Below are 23,482 nucleotides of genomic sequence, written 5' to 3'. Positions count from 1 at the left end.
ATTAACTCTTATCATCTATTAAAAGGGTACATGGATGACATGATCAAATTTGTGAAAAATGTACTTCATATCTATTGCGGTGCTCAATGTATCTGAATATGGAGCCAATAGGTGAAATGCCTCTTTTGAAAATATAGTGGCAGAGTTAGAGCATTTCTAAAGGTAAATTCTTGATTCTCCATTTAACAAAGATGTGCATTTGCCCTCTCATGAAGTTGCTTTGAGATTTGTATTTCTGTAACGGTGAGTATAATTAGCCTCTCCATGATTTTTCCTGCAGCTTTTGGACTATTACTTTGCAGCTAACGTATGACTGCCTATGAAGATAATTTTGAGGTCAATTGCTGGTCGCAAAAGACGTTTGCAGACTGGCAGGTATTTGTGAGTTTCCAAATCAAAGACAGAGTAATCTATTTGTGCTCGTTACCTCTCTTTTTAAAAAATATACTTTGACACTTTGAAGTGTAAGGAACTCAAAACAAATCCAAAAATGATTGCTCGCAAGCAATGCTAACTACGCTATCTCCATACTACTTTTAATACTTTGGGCTGGTTACAGGTACATGCTTCTTTAGCTCAAAATGTTCTAAATCAACATTACCATTGCAGAATTTTACATAAAGGTCATACATGTTAAGTAATGTTTTAATTCATAAAATTGGAACATATATATTCCAGAAATTATTACAATGTGATTTAAGATCTTACATTGTTTGAGGGGCTATATAGGCACAAACCACCTACATATAGTCAAGATGAAATCTATGAAGGAAAGTGTAAACCTTTGTTTTTTATTCTAGCCGATGTGTTGTGTTATATAAATTCTGCTTGTAAACCTAAACAGCATATTACAATGGATATGGATATTTTGTTAGTAAAGGGCAGTAGTGGTGTGGTAATGAGGTTTTAGAGGGTACTGTGTTTGGACACAGTAAGGCAGTGAAGAAATTCAGCTCCATTAATCATCTTGTTAGAAGAACCATTATATCTTTAAGTGTCTCAATTTGAAATGCTAGTCGATTAATTATTTATCTACCAATTAAGGCAGCCATGATGCAAACTATATGCATTAAGCATTCTTAAAAATCCCTTGGACCATATTTAGGAATATGTCAAAATATATTTTATTCGATGCTACATCAGCATTGCATGTATTCTTCCAATGTGTACTTGTCTAATAAGTGTGTAAGATATTTTGGATAGTGAATTCCTCACTGTGCAGGACTGTGTAGTATTCAAATGGGAATGGTATTTATCTGCAACTCCATATAATTCAAAAGGTTACAATGGGCGATAATTTGCATATTCCCCATCCTTCTGCTTTGAAGCTGTTGGTCAGAGAAAACATCACAATTCCCCGTTCAGCAACATCATGCAGTTCCACCCTGACTGTGAATGAGATTTGCTGCTCATATTTCACTATTTTTAGTCATGATTTTACTGAAGCAAAATTTCACAATGCCACTGAATGGGAGGGATTCTAAACACAATTTCTTCCCCCAGGAAATCTTCGGTCATGAATCAAAGAGACTTATTTTCTGCTCTGTGCTCAGTGTAGTCCAGGGCATTTGACTTGATGAAGGTGGTTCATTTCATGGTGAACATTCCCCTCTTTGCAATATCTTGGCTGGCAATTGAAAACCTTGTTACAGTTATCTTGAAACAAACCCTGCAATTATTCAACCTAGCCTACACAAAAAGTGAAAGATTTTGGGATGACTTTTACTGGAGGTCGTACTGCTCGCCCCCACCCCAACCCCACTGCTAGGAAAGTTGGTCATTTTAAAAAGGCTGTCCTGCAGGGATAATACACAATGGGCGGCCTTAACAAGTTCAGTGTGGGACTTCCGTCCCTCAGTGGAAGTGAGTCCTGACCTCGAGATCGGTTGGCTTTTCTTGCAGTCCTCAGACAACCCAAAGGAAGTGACCCACTTTCTTCCTGCTTTTTCACCAGAGCTTGTGAAAAGGCAACTTTCCCACTCTCATCCATCTCCCACTGCCAACCGTATTATGGCAGCCGAGGTAGGTGTAGTTCAACCCTTAATTACCCCATAACTAGGCAGTTAAGTGCCTCACTAAGCCTAAGGGAAGGCAGACTAGCCTTACCCACCCATCGTATTATGCGGAAGAGATCGAAGTGGGCAGGAAGGTGGGCAGGTAGCTACTTGTCATGTTTTATGTGCCAACACCCGTCAAAAACTCACCCAGCAGGGTATTGTAAAATTCAGCCCTTTTAGTCTAACACATCTGTCATGCCTCAAAGTTTGGCACTTATACATGAATATATCATGCATGAAGAATATATTTCATATTTCCACTTAGTTGGCTTTTAAACAATAATTGTCACTAGTAAATAATCATTAGAAGAATGTATTGTACAAATAAGGGGAATAAAGGTTGGTAACTACATGCTGATTGCATTGTCTCCCTATAAGGAAAGGAGCTGGGGATTTACTACAGTTAATCTCCAATTGTCCTCAGGATTTATTTATTTAGAGCACTTTTATCACAGGCAGCAGTTAGCAGTAGCCTTAAAGTGATAGTTCCATCTTACCAATTGAACATCATAACCATGGTTATAATCTGAGATTTAGCCATAAGCAATGTGTAGACGAACACCAAATTGTAGACAAATTGAAGCTTTGCGCAAGTGAAAGAAACACAGCCGGAGTGAGACTCATCCAGAGTGGGAATTTAGAACTTGGTAATTTGGTGCAGTGAAGTAATTCAGTGCAGTGGGAGAAGGTGCTATTTCCCTACTGTTTTGTTCTCTCTCTTTCTTCTGGCCTGTAACTTTTAATCTGCAGGGAGAGAACCAGAGAGCATCTGAGAATCTGGAAATGTAAGTGATTTTTATTTATTACCTTTTCAAATTGTGTGTGTGTGGGGGGGGGGGACTGAAGTGACATCATAGTAAAGCTGTGACCTGATTGGCTGGTTGGGAAGCTACACTAAGTTTAAAAATTAAGCATTGTTAAACTAATTAAACATAATTACTTATTACTTAATTATAATTTAGAGGGTTATCTAAGCCAGAGATCGGAGAGTACTGTATTTAGCTTTCACATTTGTAGTAGAAATCTAGTGCTAGGAAACATAGTTAACAGTAACTTTTTTAAAAAAAATTAAATTAAATTAACTAATTAATTGGCGCAATGTCAATTAGAGGGGTGCAGTGCTCTGACTGTGAGATGTGGCAGGTCTGGGAGGCTTCCAGTGTCTGGATGGCTTCATCTGCAGAAAGTGCACCCAACTGGAGCTCCTCACAGACCTCATGGTTCGGTTGGAGCAGCAGTTGGACGCACTTAGGAGCATGCAAGTGGTGGAAAGCAACACAGAAAGCAGTTATATAAATGTGGTCACACCCAAGGTGCAGGCAGAGAAATGGGGGACCACCAGAAAGGGCAGGCAGTCAGTACAGGAATCCCCTGTGGTTGTCCCCCTCTCGAACAGGTATACCCCTTTGGATACAGTCGGGGGGATAGCCTATCAGGGGAAAACAGCAGCAGCCAGAGCTGTGGCACCACGGCTGGCTCTGATGTTCAGAAGGGAGGGTCAATGCGCAGAAGAGCAATAGTCATAGGGCACTCTATAGTCAGGGGCACAGATAGGCACTTCTGTGGACGTGAAAGAGACTCCAGGATGGTATCTTGCCTCCCTGGTGCCAGGGTCCAGGATGTCTCCGAACGAGTAGCGGGCATCCTGAAGGGGGAGGGCAAACAGGCAGAGGTCGTTGTACATATTGGTACTAACGACATAGGCAGGAAGGGGCATGAGGTCCTGCAGCAGGGGTTCAGGGAGCTAGGCAGAATGTTAAAAGACAGGACCTCTAGGGTTGTAATCTCGGAATTACTCCCAGTGCCACGTGCCAGTGAGGCTAGAAATAGGAAGATAGAGCAGCTAAACACATGGCTAAACAACTGATGCAGGAGGGAGGGTTCCATTATCAGGACCACTGGGAGCTCTTCCGGGGCAGGTGTGACCTGTATAAGAAGGACGGGTTGCATGTAAACTGGAGAGGCATAAATATCCTGGCCGTGAGGTTTGCTAGTGTCACACGGGAGGGTTTAAACTAGTATGGCAGGGGGTTGGGCACCGGGGCAATAGGTCAGAAGGTGAAAGCATTGAGGAAGAACTAGGGAATAGGGCCAGTATGGCTCTGAGGCAGAGCAGACAGGGAGATGTTGCTGAACACAGCGGGTCTGGTGGCCTGAAGTGCATATGTTTTAATGCAAGAAGTATTACGGGTAAGGCAGATGAACCTAGAGCTTGGATTAGTACTTGGAACTATGATGTTGTTGCCATTACAGAGACCTGGTTGAGGGAAGGACAGGATTGGCAGCTAAACGTTCCAGGATTTAGATATTTCAAGCGGGATAGAGGGTGATTTAAAAAGGGTGGAGGAGTTGCGCTACTGGTTAGGGAGAATATCACAGCTGTACTATGGGAGGACACCTCAGGGCAATGAGGCTATGTGGGTAGAGATCAGGAATAAGAAGGGTGCAGTCACAATGTTGGGGGTTTACTACAGGCCTCCCAACAGCCAGCGGGAGATAGAGGAGCAGATAGGTAGACAGATTTTGGAAAAGAGTAAAAACAACAGGGTTGTGATGGGAGACTTCAACTTCCCCAATATTGACTGGGACTCACTTAGTGCTGGGGGCTTAGACGGGGCAGACTTTGTAAGGAGCATCCAGGAGGGCTTCTTAAAACAATATGTAGACAGTCCAACTAGTGAAGGGGCTGTACTGGACCTGGTATTCGGGAATGAGCCCGGCCAGGTGGTAGAAGTTTCAGTAGGGGAGCATTTCGGGAACAGTGACCACAATTCAGTAAGTATTAAAGTGCTGATGGACAAGGATAAGAGTGGTCCTAGGGTGAATGTGCTAAATTGGGCGAAGGCTAATTATAACAATATTAGGCGGAAACTGAAGAACCTAGATTGGTGGTGGATGTTTGAGGGTAAATCAACATCTGACATGTGGGAGGCTTTCAAGTGTCAGTTGAAAGGAATTTTGAGAGGAAGAAGGATAAATACAGCAAATTTCAGGAACCTTGGATAACGAGAGATATTGTAGGCCTCGTCAAAAAGGAAAAGGAGGCATTTGTCAGGGCTAGAAGGATGGGAACAGCCGAAGCCTGTGTGGAATATAAGGAAAGTAGGAAGGAACTTAAGCAATGAGTCAGGAGGGCTAGAAGGGGTCACAAAAAGTCATTGGCAAATAGGGTTAAGGAAAATCCCAAGGCTTCTTACACGTACATAAAAATCAAGAGGGTAGCCAGGGAAAGGGTTGGCCCACTGAAGGATAGGCCAGGGAATCTCTGTGTGGAGCCAGAGGAAATGGGCGAGGTGCTAAATGAATACTTTGCATCAGTATTCACCAAAGAGAAGGAATTGGTGGACGTTGAGTCTGGAGAAGGGTGTGTAGATCGCCTGGGTCACATTGAGATCCAGAAAAATGAGGTGTTGGGTGACTTGAAAAATATTAAGGTAGATAATTTGGGCAGCACAGTGGCACAGTGGTTAGCATTGCTGCCTACGGCGCTGAGGACCCGGGTTCGAATCCCGGCCCTGGGTCACTGTCCATGTGGAGTTTGCACATTCTCCCCGTGTTTGCGTGGGTTTCACCCCCACAACCCAAAAAGATGTGCAGGATAGGTGGATTGGCCACGCTAAATTGCCCCTTAATTGGAAAAAATAATTGGGTACTCTAAATTTATTATGGGCAGCACGGTAGCATGGTGGTTAGCATAAATGCTTCACAGCTCCAGGGTCCCAGTTTCAATTCCTGACTGGGTCACTGTCTGTGCGGAGTCTGCACGTCCTCCCCGTGTGTGCGTGGGTTTCCTCCGGGTGCTCCGGTTTCCTCCCACAGTCCAAAGATGTGCGGGTTAGGTGGATTGGCCATGCTAAATTGCCCGTAGTGTCCTAAAATGTAAGGTTAAGGGGGGGGTTGTTGGGTTACGGGTATAGGGTGGATACGTGAGTTTGAGTAGGGTGATCATTGCTCGGCACTACATCAAGGGCCGAAGGGCCTGTTCTGTGCTGTACTGTTCTATGTTCTATGTTCTATAAGTCCCCAGGGCCTGATGGGATCTACCCCAGAATACTGAAGGAAATTGCTGAGGCCTTGACAAAAATCTTTGGATCCTCACTGTCTTCAGGTGATGTCCCGGAGGACTGGAGAATAGCCAATGTTGTTCCTTTGTTTAAGAAGGGTAGCAAGGATAATCCAGGGAACTACATGCCGGTGAACCTTACGTCAGTGGTAGGGAAATTACTGGAGGGAATTCCTTGAGACAGGATCTACTCCCATTTGGAAGCAAATGGACGTATTAGTGAGAGGCAGCATGATCTTGTGAAGGGGAGGTTGTGTCTCACTAATTTGATAGAGTTTTTCGAAGAGGTGACAAAGATGACTGACGCAGGTAGGGCAGTGGATGTTGTCTATATGGACATCAGTAAGGCCTTTGACAAGGTTCCTCATGGTAGACTGGTACAAAAGATGAAGTCACACGGGATCAGGGGTGAGATGGCAAGGTGGATACAGAACTGGCTAGGTCATAGAAGGCAGAGAGTAGCAATGGAAGGGCGCTTTTCTAATTGGAGGGCTGTGACTAGTGGTGTTCTGCAGGGATCAGTGCTGGGACTTTTGCTGTTCGTAGTATATATAAATGATTTGGAGGAATCTGTAACTGGTCTGATTAGTAAGTTTGCAGACGACACAAAGTTTGGTGGAATTGCGGATAGCGATGAGGACTGTCAGAGGATACAGCAGGATTTAGATCATTTGGAGACTTGGGCGGAGAGATGGCAGATGGAGTTTAATCCGGAAAAATGTGAGGTAATGCATTTTGGAAGGTCTAATGCAGGTAGGGAATATACAATGAATGGTAGAACCCTCAAGAGTATTGAAAGTCAGAGAGATCTAGGTGTACAGGTCCACAGGTCACTGAAAGGTGCAACACAAGTGGAGAAGTTAGTCAAGAAGGCATACGGCATGCTTGCCTTCATTGGCCGGGGCATTGAGTATAAGAATTGGCAAGTCATGTCGCAGCTATATAGAACCTTAGTTAGGCCACACTTGGAGTATAGTGTTCAATTCTGGTCGCCACACTACCAGAAGGATATGGAGGCTTTAGAGAGGGTGCAGAAGAGATTTACCAGGATGTTGCTTGGTATGAAGGGCATTAGCTATGAGGAGCGGTTGAATAAACTCGGTTTGTTCTCACTGGAACGACGGAGGTTGAGGGGCGACCTGATAGAGGTCTACAAAATTATGAAGGGCATAGACAGAGTGGATAGTCAGAGGCTTTTCCCCAGGGTAGAGATGTCAATTATTAGGGGACATAGTTTTAAGGTGCGAGGGGCAATGTTTAGAGTAGATGTACAAGGCAAGTTTTTTACAGAGGGTAGTGGGTGCCTGGAACTCGCTGCCGGAGGAGGTGGTGAAAGCAGGGACGATAATGACATTTAAGGGGCATCTTGACAAATACATGAATAAGATGGGAATAGAGGGATATGGACCCAGGAAGTGTAGAAGATTGTAGTTTAGTCAGGCAGCATGGTCGACACGGGCTTGGAGGGCTGAAGGGCCTGTTCCTGTGCTGTACTTTTTTTTGTTCTTTGTTCTTTGTAAAAGTAGGATATCCTATGGTCTCCCAGAGAGATTCTTAAAATATGTTTCAATCAGATTACTGTTAAACCATATAAAACAAAATAAGCTTGTTTCTGCTGCAATACTTATAATTCAAACTAGCAAAAATAGTCCAAATGTGATACAGAATACTGTCATGAACTCTCTGTTATAAATCGGAGACGCTAGCATTTGGAGTTTCCTCTGCACTTGCACCCAGACACACCCATACACTGGTTTAACCAAATTGCATATTTCAAAAGATTGCGGAATATTGGTGGTGAGTTCGGTCTGTATAATACGGGCAACTCTCCTCCATCTTTTACACCTGCCCATCTAATTTTCCATTGGAACAGAACTCTGCTCAGAAAACTGGGCACATCTCAAATCAGGTATTCTGGTGCAACATGAAACATAGGCCTGGATGGAAACCTCCTCGAACGTCAATGGACATTTTGCTTTGGTCACCAAATTTTTTAAGTTGCATTTTTAAGTATTTATTCTCACTGAGAATATTTGCCGTTCCTCTTTATGAACAGAGTATAATTCATATTAAATATTGGAAAGCTTCCTAGTCGCAAGTTCTCAAACATGGCTGCTTGATGTACATGAATGATGGCTAAATGAGTCAAAGCATGAATTTTAAGATTCAAAGAAATCATGCGGGTTCAGTATTTCTTTGGTACCAAAGTATTTTTGCTGTTTTATGCCTATTTATACCAGCTTTTCTCATGAGAAAGCTTTTTGACTGTGGCAAAATGGACAAAGGGCTTTGCGGTTATGCCCACAGCGGAAGCATCAAAGGTGGGCATTTGTGCAATTTTTATTCAAATAGAATATTTTTTGTAGTGCATTTTTTAGCCATTAAGGCTCCATGAGGAAAACCTGGCCTGATTGCTGCATATAGCAACATAAACAAATACAAAGAGAATTTCCTGGTTGATACTTTGAAGAGAAATCATAAATGTGTTTCAATTCCAGGGGATAGCTTAATGGCGCTACACAGGGTAATCAGAAGAAACCATTGTTTCTGATGACCTTGGTCACTCTGTAGAGTTGGACCCTTCCCAGAAATCACTTCAGCTATGTGGAGTAAATATGAGAAAGGGAAGTGTTGCTACATGTTCAGTACCTGACAGTATAAATGGGGTCAGAAAGGAAAGCTTTATCACTGGAAGGAGCCTAGAGTGGTCGAGGTTTTTTTTTTTAAATGTTGTATATTGTGTTATGGGCCAGGGTTTAGAGAACCCCAAAGTGTATCATGGAGTTCACCTGACCCACACCATGTAATAGATTGTGGTTATGGGGAGCACACAGGCCTACTTGACAGGTGTGGTGCTACAGAGAGTTAAAGTATTTTTAAATTAAAACAATGTTTATTTATGAAACCAGTTAACACTTTATAAACCCACAGTAAACAACTATCAACACCAATCATCCCCACAGATACAATATTCTATAAGTAACCCTTAATCGTTCCTTGCAACATCCATAAGATAAATACCCTTTTTAACACAGAGATCAGGTTTAAATTCTCTACTGAGAGCAGTTAGCACTTTGAAATCACCCAAACGATCTGGAGACAGTCTTTAGATTGCAGAGAGATCCTTATACAGCTGCTTGCTTTTCCTGCAGCTATCCAGCTCTGAAAACAAAAATAAAAACGGCCTGTAGCTGCCAGCCCAAAGCGAAAGTGAAAGTCAGACAGTCCAGCTCCACCCACACTCTGATATCACTGCAGCTATTCGATAAACACCCATTTCCTAACGGTACATCCACTACAGCTATTTAATAAACACCCAGTTCTGAAAGGTTCTGTCAGATGACAATTGTGCTAATTTTAGTACCTAATTATGAACCGGTTTTATGATTTTAGCAACAGGATAATTTCACTTTTAAAATAATTAAGATTGATAGTTAATCACAGCTTCTGGATTAAAAAAATAATGGTTTTGGTGGGGAAACATTCAAAGTAATCTCTTAACGTCAGGAATGGAAAGGGCAAGTTTAAAAAGGAAAGTGAATGTGTGACTAAAAGAAAATGTCTTTCTGCTTTTTCTCCTATATCTGAAACACATATCTTTTTAAGTTGCAAAAATTCAGATGAATCCCACTCATTTTATTGAAAATTAGAATAACTCATTAGAGACAATTTACCTGACACATAGTAATTGTATCCTGTTAGGTCTAGATAGAGGATCTCTTTCCTGGCGATATTCAAAGTGATTTCTTCTGGGCTTCTGCTCTCATTTTGTGTAAATGCCACTTAGGCATGAAGATTGTACAGTGGTGAAGCAGGAGAAATCCGATGGAATTTCACTTGTGTTTAAAATGCTAAGGAAAGTTCACATAGTAGATACTGTAGTGTCTCTGCAAGTTACTCCATTGTTTTTAAAACAGAACCTGTTTTAGTTATCTACAACAAATAGTTCCTGTATTTCAATCACAAAAACATGAGATTCTCATCTGAATAGACTGTCCTTAATGTTCAAAACCTTCAGTCAGGCGATACTGTTTTCAGAAGACACCGTTGCCTTTTGTCCTCAACTGTTGAAATTCTGTTTACTTTATTTTTTCAAAGATTGACATTTGTATTAAAGGAATCCAATATATATAATGCCAGTTCTGATGATGATTGATGATTTAGATGAAAACATAGAACATATGATAAATACATGAGTATACATAATGAAAACATAAACATAGACAGCAGGTGAAGTCATAGAATCATAGAATTTACAGTACAAAAGGAGGCCATTCGGCTCATCGAGTCTGCACCGGCTCTTGGAACGAACACACTACCCTCCACCCCACCCCCGTAACCCAGTAACCCCACCCAAACTTTTTTGGACACTAAGGGCAATTTAGCATGGCCAATCCACCTAACCTACACATCTTTCGACTGTGGGAGGAAACTGGAGAACCCGAAGGAAACCCACGCACACGGGGAGGATGTGCAGATTCCGCACAGACAGTGACCTAAGCCGGGAATCGAATCTGGGACCCTAGCGCTGTGAAGCAAATGTGCTAACCACTGTGCTGCCCGTTATACGGTATGTTCTCTGTTCTATGTAATGCTACAACTGTAGAGATGATGCATAGGAAGATCAGCTCAATCCATAAAATCAGTTCAGATCCTAAGAGGGTCATTCAGAAATCTGGTAACAGCGGGGAAGAAGCTGTTTTTGAATCTATTGTTGCGTGTTCTCAACTTTTGTATCTTCTGCCCGATGGAAGACTTTGGAAGAGAGAATAACCCAGGTGGGAGGGGTCTTTGATTATGCTGCCCGCTTTCTCAAGGTAGTGGGAGATGCAGACAGAGTCAATGGATGGGAGGCGGGCTTGCGTGATAGACTGGGCTGTGTTCACGACTCTCTGTAGATTCTTGCGGTCTTGGACTGAACAGTTGCCAGCCCAAACTGTAATGCAGCCAGATTGGATGCTTTCTATGGTACATCTAGTAAGAGTCGTTGTGGGAATGTCGAATTTCCTTAATTTTTGGTGACTATTTTTTTAGTTCTTACATTGTCTAATAAACATACAGGAGCATAAAACTCTGGAACGGAGGGGAGCACGGTGGCGCAGTGGGTTAGCGCTGCGGCCTCACGGCACCGAGGTCCCAGGTTCGATCCTGGCTCTGGGTCACTGCCCGTGTGGAGTTTGCACATTCTCCTCATGTTTGCGTGGGTTTCGCCCCCACAACCCAAAAGATGTACAGGTTAGGTGGATTGGCCACGCTAAATTTCCCCATAATTGGAAAAAAAATGAATTGGGTATTCCAAATTTATTTAAAAAAATAAAACTCTGCAAAGCTATGACTCACATATTTCTCATTTATGTCTGTATCTGAAAGACCCCCTCAAGATTCTATCCATTTTCCAAAATTAGGAGAAGAGTTACTTACTTCAGATAAGAAATAAATCCATTACAAGAAACTGTAAGAAAATCTGCCCAGTGTTAAATATGGAAAGCTTAATGTTTGAAAGCGGACAATCAATCATTTGTATCTCGAACAATTGACATACATGTTGTGTTTAGTTTTTGTAAAACATCTACTTATACTAAACTGCTAAGAAATTTTAACCTTCCAGAAGTATTTGACACATTTCATTTTCAGATTAATATGAAAGACTGTGGAATTCTACATAAATTGCAGTCTTCAGTTTTACTGCTGAATATCGCATTTTTTACTCCTGGTCTGCTCTAACTCGTTACTTACATTACAGCAGCAACTATTCATCAGAAGTACTTCAATGGCGTAAATCATTTTGAGATGTTCTAAGATCATGAGAGGTGCTATATAAATGCATGTTCTTTCTACTTCCTTTCTTTGTGACAGATAGTGAAAGGTGCATTTATTGATATAATTGTCAGGATATTTACACAAGTACACGGTCTTGAAAAATTTCAAATCATAACAATTGCTGTCTCTGGTTAAGAAATATTGGGCTCATGTTTCTCGGCAGCGCCGTTCGCTAGTGTTCCCATTGCTTGTCAATGGGTTTGCCCATTGTAGCCACCTCATGGCAGCATGGTAGCATAGTGGATAGCACAATCGCTTCACAGCTCCAGGGTCCCAGGTTCGATTCCGGCTTGGGTCACTGTCTGTGTGGAGTCTGCACATCCTCCCCGTGTGTGCATGGGTTCCTTCCAGGTACTCCGGTTTCCTCCCACAGTCCAAAGATGTGCAGGTTAGGTGGATTGGCCATGCTAAATTTGCCCTTAGTGTCCAAAATTGCCCTTAGTGTTGGGTGGGGTTACTGGGTTATAGGGATAGGGTGGAGGTGTTGACCTTGGATAGGATGCTCTTTCCAAGAGCCGGTGCAGACTCGATGGGCCGAATGGCCTCCTTCTGCACTGTAAATTCTATGTCTATGCCATGGGGAAAGCCACGGGTGCGGTGCACTGCTAGCCGGGACAGAGAATCCCGATGGTGGAGATTTCTGGCTATTAGCTCCAAGATTAAACAATATCCATATTTTGACACAATTTAATTCAGTTTAGTGAAGAATCCTGCTTCTGACACCGTGAAGTAGGCTTCCAGTCTGGAGTATGTTAACAGAAAGTATTTTTTAACAACCCGTAGCTATGTACATGTTTACAGTTAAAGACATGGGAATGGAGCAGACTCCAATCTCGGTCTCACCCCAACTGTGCCAATCTCCAGGCTGACCCTGGCTCTGGGGCAGGTGACTTCTTGCATCACTCTGTGGGTGGTATCATACATGATCGCATGATAACCCTTTATGTGCCAGACCCTTTACTACACTTAGCAATCTAATTCACAAGTTACATTAGCATGACTGTTGCATAAGATGAAAAAAAATCCATTGGTGCTATTCTGCATTTGGCCAATTATATAAATGATCTAGGAATGCATGTTCTCATGTGCTGTGTCAAAAGGAATGGTTTCCTACTTAGCATTGCTTGCATAATGTGTCATAATGAGCACAAAAATTCAGGAAAAAATATAAGGGAGAGGGCCCTAGCCAGATACTTAAACAACGCTTTACCATGGAGAATTATTCATCGGAAATCACAGTTAGGAAAAGAATCGCTGGCCGAATGGATGGGGCAGATTTAACAAATTCATCCCAGACTGATGAGATAAGAGCCTTTCAGAGAATTGCAGAATCACACAGTACAGAAGTTATGTAGTTTAGCCCAGCACGGTGGCACTGTGTTTAGCACTGTTGCCTCACAAAGCCATGGACCCAGGTTCGATTCTGGCCTTGGGTGACTCTGTATGGAGTTTGCTTGTTCTCCGCGTGTCTGTGCGGATTTTCTCTGTGTGCTCCGAGTTTCCTCCCACAGTCCAAAGGTGTTAGGTGGATTGGCCATGCTAAAATTGCCCCTTCGTATCCAAAAGTGTGCAGGCTAAGTGGGTTCACAGGGATAGGGTGGGGGCGTGGGCCTAGGTAGGGTACTCTTTCCACGGGTCGGTGCAGACTCGCTGGGCCAAATGGCCTCCTTCTGCATTGTAGTGATTCTATGGAAACCAGTTTTTCCCCATTTACCTAATCAAAACCTTTCTTCTCCGTAAGGATCCTGCATGATTTTGTATTTCCCATTAGTTATACTGTAGTTGCATAGTGTAGAGGTGTCTCAGATTTACTAAACAGCAAATTCACTCAGAGGCCACAAGAATGGTTGATGTGATTTGTCACACTGGTGCTGCAAGGGAAACATAAATAAGTATTATGAAGGCACATTATCCAAACATTGCTGTATTGATAATGATAAGGCTATCAGGACTAATTGTTATTTTGGGGTCAATCAGACAGCAGGCTCTGGTATTCACACTGTGAAGTTAAACGCAGAAATCCCAAAGTTGCTACACTGCACTGTCACGTTCGCTGCTGAAATCCTCACTAACCTGAAATGCCTATATTGACATAAGCTTGCTGTATTTGCAAATTATTTCCTAACTTAAGATGGTTGAAAAAGGGCTGATGCATTTAAAAGTAAGAGAGATGGTGACATAGTGATAATGTCATTGAATTTGTAATGCAGAGGCCTGGGCTATTGCTCTGGGGACATTGGTTCAAATTCCACTCTGGCAACTGGTGGAATTTAAATTAAATTAATAAATCTGGAATATAAATCTAGTCGCAGCAATAGTGATCATGGCAGCCATCATCAATGCTAAAAAGTCATCTGGTTCACTAATGTCCTTTAGGGATGGGTACGAACCAAGTGCTGGAAAATGGGATTAGCATAGATTGGCGCTTGATGGTCTGCATAGACACGATGGGCCAAAGGGCCTCTTTCTGCGCTGTAAATCTCTTCGACTCGATGAAATCTTCCATCCTCACCTGGTCTGGCCTTCATGTGACTCCAGACCCATAACAACCCGGTTGACTTTTAATTGCCCTCTGAAATCGTCCACCAAGGCAAGCAACAAATGGCCTTTCCAGAGATGCCCACATCCCATGACTGAATTAAAAAAATTAAGCGAGTTTTATGTTATAAGCTATGTTATAAGAGGTGATTACTTTCAAATAACCTTCCTGGTCCCGAAAAAAATCTTACAAATTATGAATCTCATTTCCCCAGAGGAAAATCACTGTTGATGTTTTATTAAAAATTAGACGTTTTAAAACATTTTCTTTCTGTCACTTTTATTTTCTTAATTAAACCCGATCAGCATTCCATAATCTTTATTTCAATTTCTGTGTATCATTCCATAGAATTTCTACAGTTCCAAAAAGAGGCCTTTCGGCCCATTGAGTCTGCACCGACTGACCATACCTAGGCCCATTCCCCTGCGCTAGGCCCATTTCCCTGCGCTAGGCCCATAACCCCACCTAACCTGCAGTTTAATTTATATTTCCTCCTTTACACTTTCTGGTTTGGGCTTTCTGTGGTTCAGTTAAGATTCTTCAATCTGATAGCTCCTTGCTATTTCTTGTCCTGCTCACAGACACCACAGAACATTTGTAGATGTGCTAAAATAAACCTCCACTCTAAAGCCGTTCAAACTTTTCTGGACATCAGCCAGCGAGGCAAAGGGGCAAGTGCCATTTCTTTGTCACTGTCAACAAAATTTGGGCAATTGTTAGGGCAGAGCATATATGAAGTATTTCCTGCTGAGTACCCAGGTTCGATCCTGGCCTCAGGCCACTGTCCATGTGGAGTTTGCACATTCTCCCCATGTTTGCGTGGGTCTCACCCCCACAACCCAGAGATGTGCAGGGTAGGTGGATTGGCCACGCTAAATTGGCCCTTAATTGGAAAACAATAATTGGGCACTATCAGTTTATATTAAAAAATAATGGGTGGGATACTCTGACCCGACCCCCCCCCCCCCCCCCCCCCCCCCCGGGTTGGAGAATCGGCGGGGACCGGCGGCAATCCTGCCCCCGTCATCTCCCAAAGTCTCCGGCACCAGAGATTCAGCGGGGGCGGGAATTGCGCTGCGCTGGTCGGCGCCCCCCCCCCCCGCCCCATGATTCTCCGGCTCGCGATGGGCCGAAGTCCCGCCGCTGTCATGCCTCTCCCGCCGGTGTAGATCAAACCACCTACCTTACCGGCAGAACCAGGCAGCGCGGACGGGCTCCGGGTTCTGGGGGGGCGCGGGGCGATCTGGCCCCGTGGGGTGCCCCCACGGGTGGCCTGGCCTGCGATCGGGGCCCACCAATCGGCGGGCGGGTCTGTGCCGTGGGGACACTCTTTTCCTTCCGCCTTCACCATAGTCTTCACCATGGCGGAGGCAGAAGTGACCCCCTCCCGTGCGCATGCGCGGGGATGATGTCAGCAGCCGCTGACGCTCCGGCGCATGCGTGGACTTCCGCCGGCCGGCGAAGTCCCTTCGCCCCCGGCTGGCCTGGCGCCAAAGGCCGTTCCCGCCGGCCGGCAGGGCGCCAACCACTCCGGCACAGGCCTAGCCCCTCAATGTTAGGGCTTGGCCCCTAAAGGTGCGGAGACCTCCGCACCTTTGGGGCAGCCCGACACCGGAGTGGTTCATGACACTCCATCCCGCCGGGACCCCCCGCCCCACCGGGTAGGGGAGAATCCCGCCCAATGTCTTTCCTTCTCGTTAGGCTGCACTGGCATGGGAGTGATTTCAGATGATCGAAGCAGAATAGTTGTTCCAGATGGAAATCCTTTTCAGCTTTGAGGATGAATTGCACTAAAACATTAATCTCCCTTTTCTCTTTCATGCTCATGGACTGCTGTTTATTGCCACCATTTTATGCTTTAGGTTTCCGGCATTCAATTTCATCATCCTTCACCCTGGTCATAATAAAATTTGTGAAAGCAATATTGTTTATTGGCTCCTAATAAGAACACACTTGCATTATTCATAAAATACTGCTTTTCATTTCAGGTTTGAACTTCTTCAATTATTGTAGTCATGCTTTAGATATGTTGGATGCAATTACATACATTGTGCCAGCTCTTCCAACTAATGATCACGTATTTCTTAAGATGCTAGAATCGGCAAACCATTGAAATATGGGTAAAGCATTGGATTCTCATGAAGAGGGAGGGAACAAAGAGAGAAGGAAAGAAAGAGAGAGCCTCAGTCAAATTCTGCTCTTTGACCTTGGTTCTCCCTATGTTTGAACTTGACCAGGTTTCACCCAAGCATCTTGGACGCATGACTTTTCATAGTACATCGTGACAGAATGCTGAGCGTCACAGAGACAAATTCACAGGGAAACCAAAGTATCCTGTGAAGCAAGTTGACTATGTAGTGATACTGACTGCTGCTGGTGGATGCTGCAAAGGCATTATATGGATTTGGCTGAATGAGCACAAACATAGATAAAATAAGTTTATTTAAAATACAGTAAATGTCATAAGTCATGATCCTGAAAAAGTATTTTCTTCAAATCTATAATTTGTTTATCAATGAAACACTGTATGGGTCAGAAGCTTACATCGTTTGAGCAGGCGCGCGCCCAGCCCAACAGTGCATGCAATTGCACAAGATGGCAGGCGTGTGTTCCAATGACATCATCCACTCACTCTATTTCACTCAATGGGCACGTACAGAAGTCGGACGCGTGCCCGCTGACAATTAAGCAGGTAATTAAGCCTATTAATGAGTAAATTGAAAGCGATTTTACGTGGCCTGTCCACTTTTGCGATTGGTGTACAGGCCAAGTGACCCAGTGGCCTTCAGGTTTTTACTACAGCGCAATCAAGGGAGGAATGAAATAGCCAGAGTGAAGTATAATATAAAAAGATGTTTGGGGGCTGACGGTTTTCGAGCTCTGTATGTGCAGAATGTGCTGCATGGGCAAAGTTTGCTGAATTGTTTTCATCTTATCTAATTTGTACAGGTCTGTAGCTTCCTGAGGCAGCTCCACAGCAACTGTCCACCTTCAGGGAATGGGGTAGTGGTGCCTGCCCGTACTTTCACTCTCCTAAGCACCTGCCCTCTTCCTGCCCACCCCCCCTCCCCACTCCCATCCCGGTTACACTGATCATTTCTCTGCTTGTATTTCATGCTGTCTGCCCGTTAATTGGCCAGCCAGCGTGAAATCGCATTCGGGGACTGTTCATGGCTGGAAGCACATTTCACGTCTGCTTTCAGGCCTGCCGATCACCCGCACTCGATTCAGGCCACGGTTTTATGTAATACCTCACTTTTTAAAAATACATTCTTGGGATGTGGGCTTCACTTTCTAGGCCAGCTTGAGGCGTGATTTAAGGAAGTGGCTGTAAAGTGTTGGGTAGAAATTACTGCAATTACCAAAAATAGGAAGAAGAGCAAAAATGCCGAGGACTAATATTAACAATGAAAATTTTTCATTCTCATTGGATAGAAATGGACATAAACCATTGTTACAGTTTAGAGATCATTATAGTCGTTGAAATTATGTAATGTCCTCATGTTCGTTTACCAATGTTTAACAGCCAAGTGATTCATAATGACGTGTTTGATTAAATCATCATATTGCTATCCATAATGCAATAATTCTCAGCACTTTAGTTAATGCACGGCGCAGCACAGTCATAATCTGGGGGGTACAGTGACAGTCCAAACAGATTTTGATGCAGTCACTTCTTGAAATCGAGCTTGTCTGAAAAGTGTCTGAAGATGTGATTGTTTTGGTTCTTTCCTATTTAATTTTGAATTTTTTTATTGCAACTATTTCTATTGAAGTAATGAATACCGGCACTATCACTGAAGGAAAGTGGCATTGTTGAGTACAACGATATCAGGGGGATTTATTTAATTACCATTAAGAAGTAGGGATCCGTGACAGCTCAACCTAGCCCAGCCTCCTGGACAGACACACTCCTGACTTCACCTGAGCCTGAAGGAAGCTGCCTGTGACTAAAGTTCACACTCCTATTTTGAGTAATATTAATTTTTAATGATTAACTCTACGCTTCAGTGCTTATCATCATTTCAACAGTGTGTGCTAGTTCTGCTCTCCTGCTTTGCCGGGTTAAGTAGTTTTGTTCAGCTAGTTCACCCAATGGTATCAGCAGCCTCAATTGTCAAACCAAAGAAAAAATATCCAAATGTGTTTAACAAGAATAGGTCAAATAGGTATTAAAGGGGACTGATGGCGAGACCACTGTTGCTGAATATAAACAAACAGTGGGTATTCTTTTATTCAAGCCCAATCACCCATTTATTATCATATCCTTGCTTGTTGTGAATGAGAATCTAAAGCAAACATGGGAATTCTTCTCATTCATTCAGATAAGATAGTTCATGCAACTCCTAACAGAACTGAATTATTATTTAAGTACAATGATTGACACATAGAACCAGATCCAAGCAGGAGTGAAGCTTTGCACTTATGTGTATTTGCAATTGAATTCTTGCTACTACAGTGGAAGCTAACACATTTTTCCAGTGAACTTATTTGTACTCAATAGTAATATACTAGGTGACTGTACGACGAGACAGCACAATAAATGTGACATATTTGTGATGTTTTCAGCAGTGAATTGGTTAACATGATCATTGTTCACATGTTGTAAATACAGTGCGCAACATTCATCTTTTATCTTAGCTTTAATCTGTGTTCACTTTAGATTAGTTCCACACAAGCTGTGGCTGCATACATCCTGAAGAAAATTAAATGTCCCAGCTCAAATCTGCTATAACCAAAAAATGATAAGTGCAACCACCCTGTCATCTATTCCATGAGGTAAAGGATCATTTTGACTGAACTAAGGAACCTGAGGGATAAGCACTACGTCAACATTCTGTGTAAATAAATCTGGTGCAGTTCCAAAGAGGAAAAATCAACATTACCCAAACCCATTTTTAAATTAACAAATAAAGCACTTTTTAAAAATCCATAATTCATATGCTGATATAATACTCAGTGATAAAATGCTCGGGCATCCTGTCGTAAATATAGTGATGAGGTTAAAAGCAAATTGAGAGCAACTTCTGGTAAGCATGCACACTTAGACATGAAAAGCTAGAAGCTGCTGCCTGGGATTCCCTGCTTCGCCAAAAGCATCTTGAAAATTGTGTTAGAATCAAGTTAACAGGGCCGAACTGACTACTCTCATTGTCCTACTTTTGAACTGGCTATAACAAGTTTGAAGTTAAAAGTGAGGCGATTTTGCCATTTTAATATATATTTAAACATGATTGCTTGGTGGAATAAAAAGAAACACCAGATTCCTTACGTTAACAAGTACAACTTTACTTTGAATGATAAAGCTCACTGAGGTAAAAATGCTGAAATTCTTAACCAAAGCTTTACAATGTACAAATATGCCCAACTACCACTAATGCAAAAACAACACCCACAATCTTCCCTCGCACCATCATCCCACCCTCACAATAAAAAAATAAAAGCAGGTAACAAGAAAAGTCAGAAGAAATTATATTCATAGATTGTCCGGATGCTTCTTACAGCTGGAGGGCCCCTTTCCACAGTGCCTGATTGTATTTGGGATTCCCCACTGGAGGCAATGGTGTTGATTTGGAATTCTCCTTTACAAACTCCCAATTGCAGCAATGAGGTCTTCTGGTGTGTTGTTCCAATCTCAAGGAGCTCAGTATTGTGATGGTTTCAGAAGAAGGAGAGATGGGATAAGGTTGTTGCCCCGGTGGCAGACTCTATCTTACTATATTACAATTTTTACACTGAAAAACTGGATCTCATAACCTCTTCCTGAGAGCTCCATAGACTATGTGGCCAAATTCTTCAATCCTCGTTCGTGGCTGGGATTGTCCAATGCCATTGAAAGTGAATGGAATTTCCATTCTCGCTTGCAATGCGTCCCACTATGGGCGGCACTGGAGAATCCCGCCCTGTGATTCCATAACAGCCTGTGTCCTTTTCAAATAGAATATCGCAGATACTGTAAACCATTATCCTTTGTTTAGGAAAAATATTATTTTCAATAAGTTCATAAATATAGGTATGTCCAATTGATGACATAATAAAGTAATATATGACCAGTTAACGGCATTATAAATTAATATTTTATATGAAACACCTTTATAATCTGTTGAAGAATGTCAAATTGATGTACTTAACTCATTGATATGTACTAAACTTCCCCCATAAAGTTAAGGTTTGTTATTTCCAGTCTAAGTCCACATTTAGCAACATGGTAAGTCTTGATTACAGTAACCTCTCAAAATTAACGTTATTTTTTAAACAAATATGGAGTCTCATTCTTTCAGCTTTTAATCATTATTGGAGATTTTTTTCAATAGATTAATCTTTTTTCTTCTCTTTCGTCTCATTTATAAATGCGATATTTGTTTTCATATAGTACCTTTCATGAACCCAGGTTGTCCCAAAGCAGTTCACAGCCATTGAAGTACATATGAAGTGTTTCAATGCTGTAATGTAAGAAATGTGGTTGTCAACTTGTAAGGCATCACAAGTCGGAATGTGGTAATGATCAGGTCATCTTTTCTTCTGCCGATGTTGATTGAAGGATAAATATTGGCCAAGATACCTAGGATAACTCTCCTCTCAGGTCCCAGATGTCCTGTAAAGGATGCTCTGCTTTTTAAATGATTCGCTGGCAGTAACATGCCATATAAAAGCCCACAGAAAGCCTATGGCAAACGTAAGTGTAGCAAATGGCTGATGCTGTTCATTCACTGCTCGCAGAAAAATCCGGCCTTTATTTAATTTTATGTATGCAAATAAATGAGGCCATCTCTTTAGTGTTAAATGAATATTGAGTTTTTGCATAGAGAAAGGCTAGTTTAGCACTTTAAGTGTAGAGCCGTCATCAGAAGTAGAAACTGAAAGGTGAGCCAAACCTTTAATAGATTGGAAAAGAAACAAAAGGGCACTGGAAAATATATTTAAATTGAAGTTAAGAGCAAGGAATGCTGGAAGTTGTATTATGTGGAGCCTTGAACTTGCTTTTTACAAGATTGAACTCAGTGTGAACATTATTATGTCAAATATGTACTAATTTTTCTTTTGATTTATAACTTTCTCACTTTCTTTAATTGAGGTAATACTCAGCCCAATTTTTGGATCAATTGCTCTTATCAGTAAAATTTAGTTTGAGAACTGAAATAACAGTGAAGTAGTTAGTCAACTTGCTGTGGTATGGAGTGAATGTCCGATGGGAACAGTCTGATTTTCATTTCCACTGAAACCATCCACAAGCACCAGTTTTACAACCAGGCAGCAATTTCAAAATCTGTCCCAGTATCATGAGCTGAGGTAGTTCTGGGAGACCAACTCTTTTTTTAAAAAAAATTGTTATTGAGATTTTCACAAAATATCAAAAACAGAAAATATCAACAAGAAAACAGTATTAACAATCAAAAAAGAAAAAAAACACAATAACCCCCAAAACCAAACCCCACCCCCCAGTAACTACAAAAAGAAGAAATAGATTAGCACCTGGCCTACTAAATAAACACAGGTACACATTTCTCCCCCCCACCGAAACAGCACCCCCCCCCCCCCCCCCCCCCCACTCCCCTCCCCGGGTTGCTGTTGCTGCCGGCCTATTTTCCTACCGTTCTGCCAGGAAGTCCAGGAAAGGCTGCCACCGCCTAAAAAACCCCTGTACTGATACCCTCAGGGCAAATTTCACCCTCTCCAATTTGATGAACCCCGCCATATAATTGACCCAGGCGTCCACGCTTGGGGGCCTCGCATCCTTCCATTGAAGCAAAATCCTCCGCCGGGCTACAAGGGATGCAAAGGCCAGAACACCGGCCTCTTTCGCCTCCTGCACTCCCGGCTCCACTGCAACCCCAAAAATTGCGAGTCCCTGAGAGACCAACTCTTAAGGATACCTAAATGTTGTTGACAGCCTTTCATCTTCTGAAATCATGTTTCTCACGTTGGTGGTTAACTATTTGTTGAACACCTCCTGGTGTGGCTCAAGAGCCCCAGTCTAGCCTGGCAGTCTGTGCCACATCTGCTGCAGAGGAAGACAGTGAGCTGAGAAGGTACAGGATTCTCCACCCTCTGTTTTCTCTGAGCACCTAGATATGATGGCAGGACACACTCCAAGCATGCCCACTCTGCCACGGATTATGGCGCTAAACCCCCGGGTTCATACTTAATGAGGGTGGTGCCAGAACATATGCCATCGCTTCCTGCTAGCCTCCACAGCAGGAAACACTTCCTGCTCCCACCCCCATCATGAGACTTAGATCCAGATGAGAGTATTCTGCCCTTTGTCATTGCTGACTTATATCTGCATGTATGTACTCTACGCAGGCTATAGATATGTTGACAGAGCTGATTTTGGTTGTATTAATTCCATGAGATGCTCATTCAGTTGTGCCATTGGATCATCGAACAACAAAATCAAAATTTAAGTATAGAAGATGGAGGCCATTCAATCCTTCCAGATAATTCCTACAAAAAATGCTACAGTTCCTCTAACATAGTATTGAGTAACCTTTTAAGCAATTACAGACATTTTCCTTCCATGGCACTTACCCACACTTTGGACAAGGTGAAGTGGTGCTTCCTGACATCAATCTTGAATTTGCATTTTACTAGTTTGAAATGATGGGATGAAGAGCATTTTTGAAAATAAGTAGAAGATTTGTGTGATAAATAATTCTGCTATATTACAACTGGAGTCCTGTGATTGATTCAACATCAACCTATCTGTGAGCATTTCAGAATTAGTTTAAGTTACGTACGTACAAGCGGGATATTTTCCGTGCCGACCCCCCACCTCCGTATTCCCTCGCCATTGACCGCTGGTGGAATCTTCCAGTCTCTCTGATGACATTTTGCCACCGGGAAACCTGCCGCGGATGGTAGCCTTCAGTGGGACCATAAAATTCTGCCGGCGGGAAGGGCCAAGCACCTTGCCCATAGATTTCACAGATTACACATAAATTGCTACATTATGGGCATGATTCAACAGACTTTCAGCAGTTAAAGTCAAGGGGTGACGAGGCC

The 23,482-nt window shown here is 42.7% G+C and overlaps 1 long non-coding RNA gene across 1 annotated transcript in view; it reads right to left on the bottom strand.

The window, feature by feature from the left end:
- LOC119969554 overlaps positions 1-23,482 on the bottom strand; it is a 231,828-nt gene that overhangs the window by 136,842 nt on the left and 71,504 nt on the right. The gene's annotated exons all lie outside the window — the stretch shown is intronic.

This window comes from Scyliorhinus canicula, chromosome 7, assembly GCF_902713615.1.
Source record: "Scyliorhinus canicula chromosome 7, sScyCan1.1, whole genome shotgun sequence".
Lineage (NCBI taxonomy): Eukaryota > Metazoa > Chordata > Chondrichthyes > Carcharhiniformes > Scyliorhinidae > Scyliorhinus > Scyliorhinus canicula.
This window is presented reverse-complemented; position numbering and strand designations above follow the sequence as displayed.